The sequence below is a fragment of the Crassostrea angulata genome, chromosome 8 (assembly GCF_025612915.1).
Source record: "Crassostrea angulata isolate pt1a10 chromosome 8, ASM2561291v2, whole genome shotgun sequence".
Classification (NCBI taxonomy): domain Eukaryota; kingdom Metazoa; phylum Mollusca; class Bivalvia; order Ostreida; family Ostreidae; genus Magallana; species Magallana angulata.
In genome coordinates, this window is record NC_069118.1 from 49,477,916 (window position 1) to 49,483,417 (window position 5,502).

The 5,502-nt window shown below is 33.0% G+C and overlaps 1 long non-coding RNA gene across 1 annotated transcript; it reads left to right on the forward strand.

Moving 5' to 3' along the window:
* The first annotated feature begins 1,050 nt into the window (after positions 1 to 1,050).
* Positions 1,051 to 5,249, forward strand: LOC128159934 (uncharacterized). Its single transcript, XR_008240211.1, has 2 exons — positions 1,051 to 2,855; positions 4,926 to 5,249. It is a non-coding gene; the product is annotated as an uncharacterized LOC128159934 (long non-coding RNA).
* The last annotated feature ends 253 nt before the right edge of the window (positions 5,250 to 5,502 follow it).

The window sequence follows — 5,502 nt, forward strand, 5'->3', positions numbered from 1 at the left end:
CAAACATCCGATTTACCTGAAAAGTGCATGCTTAACCGTAAATTGTTAAACAAAACATTAACAAGTCAACAGGTGGCTGAAATACCTGATGGCGAGAATTGTTTTGATGCAGGGAAACAGTAGATAAATATTAATATAAATGAGAATTTTATATAAAAAAAAAATTGAGCATTTTGACAGAATATTATGCAACTCTGTACGTGTAGCTATGCAACGGGGATAACAAACGATATCGGCAGTCTTACTCCCGCAGTATCCTGAATCACGGCCTGAAAAAAATTGGGTGAACTATAATCTAATTATCCAATTGCAATTCATAACAAGACCTTACGGTATTAACTGAAAAAAGTTGCTTCTTTGGATCTATATTAACAGTTGTTTAAATCAATAGCAACAACAGAAAAATTGGTCAATAATTGAGCATTAATATCTCGCAGAAGGCCGATCGATCGATAAGTGGACGGACTACGGGAGATAACTCTCACTAATAATATGCAGTAGGCTTTTTCATCGCGCCGGTTAACAGAATAAGATAGGATTCGGATTGCACAAATTTTTTTTAAACAAAAATGATGGGAAAATGTCAAGGGGCTGAATAATGTCGCCGGATTGGGCAGCATGCCGTAATAAACAACATCCGGATTCAACGAGTTTCAACATGTACATAATTTTTTCATTGAAATATGGCTTAATTGACAGGGAAAACTACATGTACTGCAATGTATATTATTGTACACATACTTAGCATAACCATCGTTTAAAAGCGTACAATTATTTTATTGAAAATCGGACCAAGCAGCTATAACATTAAGATTTACATGTGTAAGACACTTTATTTGTCATGTGCATGATCATGTGCATTAATTATTTTCAATACCTGCTTATTCTCCACAATGATCTCCAATTCCTTTCTCAACTGTTGTCATTCAAAATCACATGAATTAAACAAAATTTAAAATTTAGTGTCGATCTCAACTGTTATGTATCAAAGAAATCTATTGATTTTAACATGTGTTACGTAATTAAGTAATAACGTTTTTAGGGGTCAAACTTCATTTACAAATTATCATTTTTCCTTCGTAAACATTCACAGGATCGAAAACAGATTTTCTACGGATATTTATAATGGGGAATGTTTACATCTTTCCTCATTTCGGAAGTCTTTCGGAATATCTAGCACAATTTTTTAAAGTTATCATCCGGGCTTTATAATGGCTGATGCAATGCAAAATCCCCGTAGACGTTCTTTTTTTAGCCGTGTATTAAAACCTGACAAGCTAGAGGGGGCGTTTGAAAAGGGAAATCTTGGGATTTTTTCATACTATCGAATGAACATCGTCTGAATCAAGAGATATTTACAAATATCAAATAATTTAAGAGAATGTGTGGCAAAAATATCTTGGGACAGACCTTAGGTATAATACGTTTATATATCCTTACAATATAATGATTTTCTCATGCGTTACCTAACTAGGGATATTAGGGGCCAGAGGTAAAATAGTTTAATCTTGTCTATTTCAATTGAAAGAAATGCAAGTATTTAAAAAAGCAACGTAAGAGAACTTGTAAAAAGCATTACAGGTAGGCATTAGTACTTCACTCCTATTTCCATATCATGTTTTGTTGTTGAAAATTAAAGTCGATGACGTGATTTACCTTTTTAAAATCGGACGGAAGACCTCCTCGTTGCTCGCAACGAGATCGTGTCTAGTTATTATTATTATTCTTTTTCTTTTCTTCTGACTCCTATTTTGCTTCATAACTCAAAAGGGTTTTAACCGATTTTGATGAAATTTTCAGAGATTTTTGCACGTTAGCGTCCCTCAATAATGTGAAAGTTTTAAAGAGAACGTCACCTCCGTTTTGACGTGACGTCACTTTTAAAAATTTTAAAAAGTCATTTTGTCCGGGATTTTTCTCAAAAACGCTTTAAGATAGAGGCTTGAAATTTTCAATGGTTATGATTTGGTCGATTTACCTCTGTAATAAGGCTCGAAATGAAAATCTGTCACTTCTGGTCGAAACCGGAAGTGAAACAAATTTTTCGAAAAAATGAATTTTCTGATCAAATCAAAAATGAATATGCGTTTTGTAGAGCTTATCAAACTGAATCTAACACTGAAAGCCGTTTTAAAATCGGACGATGCATTACAGAGTAATCGGGGTTTAAAAATTGATTTTTCCGGAAATTTTGATTCCGCGTCCTTGGTTTAAAAAATAGCGTTATGTTCAAAGTAAAATTAACTCGTACCAAAAGTCTGTTACCAAAATTAAATCGATAAATGCATGCTGATCATAAAATAGTTAATCAGCGTGTTCATTGAAACGATGTCGTTAATTTGATTGATTATTATACGTCGAGTGTGCTGGCTTGGAAAATAGTGACAATTTTTTTTTACCAGAAACATATAATAAAAACGAAGCAGCAAAACAGCAAAACAGTGAAAAGGAATTGAAAGCCATTAGTCAAGAAAGACGTTGCTGACAGTTAATGAAAGCGTAAGTTGATATATAAGCCTTAACCTAATCGTCACAGACAGTTGTTGAATAGTCGAACAACACGTATCCTGACATTGGATCATTGAATGAAGAGTTTGAAATATTTCAATATACCTAGGCCGATTTATTATAATTATTTACTTGCAAAATAAATGCATAAATGCTTGTTATACATGTTGAATTGTACTTTGTATATCAAACACCGAAATGAGTATCGTACGATTCGTCACGTCAACGCGCCTTGTTTTGATTGCGAACAGCTGACAGCGAAGTGTCGACATTTTCATATGATGCATGGCTTGCAAAACTTCGATAGTGGAAAATGCATCTCAACTATCGTTTGGGAGATTATTAAGGTATGTTTTAATATAGGTTATGTCCTTTCAGTATGTTTTAATATAGGTTATGTCCTTTCAAAAAAAAATGCACTTTTCAGCGTAACCCGAGATTCCTCTGACTAACCTCGTAACCTCCGCTTTTTATATTGTGACGTGCGTCACGATATAAAAGCGGGGATCAGAGTCAGATGAATCTCGGATTGTTTTGGTCAAGTATATTTACACGTTCAGGTTTTGCACATCGCTTTTTGGAATTTTTTTCGTTTTTTTTCAATATATGTTTGTCTTATTTCGTATTGAACTACATATACTGTACACTGTAAAACCGTGCTGGGGGTCCCAAGATACACAAGTCTAAAATGCTGTAATTAGTGTAGTTTATCTTTTATACATACAAGCTTATCTTTTAAAAAGATTGGTGAGCTAGCGCCGTAGCCATCCTAAAACACAGAAGCAGATTTCTAAATCATTGATTTAAATTCCTGAATTGATTAATTAACAATTAGAAGGCACAGTGGTGTACTGGAATTGTGCTGGAGTGGGGTCTCAATTTAGAATTGTGAATCTAGAGAGGGCTTCACATCGGCAATGGTATAGCTCATTGACTGTGCCTAAATCATTATGGTTCTTCTGTTATTTCAATTTCGAGATGAAAATTTTCAAGAACCATTGGTACTGTTGTGTAGCAATTGTATCTTCTCGGGCCTTTCCGGCATATCCGGCAAGCTCGGAAACATATCCGAGGTTGTTTTTAAGATAAAGCTAGCTATTTATTATAATATTTAAAATAACTTTGCATTATAAGACCTAAGCTACTGTTTTACATTTTCAATAAAACACAAAACTTCATGTGAGGATGATAAAACGCAATTCAAATGGTACTGTTTATCTACAGTAATACAGTATTCCCATAATCCCCCACTATGGAGTTGAGCATGCGTATTCCAGTGAAAAAGAATAACGTAGTTGCTAGCACTCGAGAGCGCTAGCAATTATTTTATGTTTAAGTAAACATTACATGCATATATCACATCTACACTGTATGTAAACAATTTTAAATTAAGACAAATATATGTGGATTTAAATCCTTGATACTGTGGTCTGGCCCTAGAATCATTAAGCAAACTTAGACTTACATGTACCGGTATGTCAAAAATTGTAAACCGTCTTGATGTCTCTTAATTGAAAACTCTGACAAAATTGAAATGCTATATTAAAAGTATTTTGATGTAATGTTGTCAATTACAAATTTCCATTGTCATTTTACGATAAACCATTATTTTATGACTGGTTGAAATTTTGACTGAAGTCTGAAATTGCTTCATGATCCTAAAACCAATTCTCTGTGTGTGTGTGTGTGTGTCTCTCTCTCTCTCTCTCTCTCTCTCTCTCTCTCTCTCTCTCTCTCTCTCTCTCTCTCTTGCTTTCAATCTTGGCATAGCATCAGAGAATAACCTAATTTTGTAACAGAAATATTTCTGTCTAGTGGGAAAAAAAATCAAAAGTGCATTGAATTTTGAAACAAGCATATGATATCAATCTCTCATTTTTTTCTATGTTAATATTTGCAGCCGAATAACAAAGCTTTGTAAAATAGTTCATGAAAATTCATGCACATTTAATATGCATAGTATTGATAATAAAACCAAAAACTCCTCCCTTAATTTTTTTTTTTAAAAACCGGTATAATTGACAAACATCGTATAACAGAAGATTATAATTTGATGCTGTTTGAATGGGTGATATCTATTTCTATTTTTCATATTGAAATATTGACTGTCGCAGTGACATATGCTGTCGCAATATGAGTAAAGCAAACTCTCTCTTTGTGTTCTCTCTCTCTTTCTCTCTCTCAATCTGATATGTGTCTATGCACAAGAAAATTCCTTGATGTTATGATTTATGACTTGATATGAAAATATCTGTTTCTGTATATACTGCCTAAATGTTAGTCATGTATTGGGATATTTCATACTTATTACACTGCATGGTCAGTGTATTTTTTCCAGAAATACTATGGATATGTTAATGTAAACACAGCTATTATTAGTATGTTAACACAGCTAATTGATTTTTTTTAAATTTCAGCCTAAAACAGACTCTTGTTACAACATGGCGGACACATGGCTTTTACCTGTTGATTCTTGTGGTTTCAGCTCTTGAGGTTAACCTCTCACCCCTACCCACATGCATATTCCTTGTGTTCAACAGACTTTTTACCAGTACATGTAATTCATATTAAATCGGATAATGCATGAACAAAAATGAAACTTTAAGAAAGCATCATGCCTTGTTAGGTTTTTGTTGATAAGAAATTTATTAATGACAAACAAAGTTAAAGCTGTTAAAGGACATTTACATTTTTTACAGTAGTTGTGAAGTTTTGTTTTTCAATAAAAGTCTGCAATCATGTTTCTTTTTTTGGTATTTTATAATTATATTCACCGGTAGATGTGTTTACATAATTGAAAAATTACCCCCTCCCCCTTTGCCAATTGTCTACATGAAGATTACATGTAGGATATGTAAATTTATTATTGAAATAACATGTGCTATTAATGCCTATGATACAATGTATTTACTTTTAAAATGAACAAGACACAACATAATTTTATCTTTTTATTAATGTATATATGCATAAAAAAATGTAGAAGAACTTGTCAAA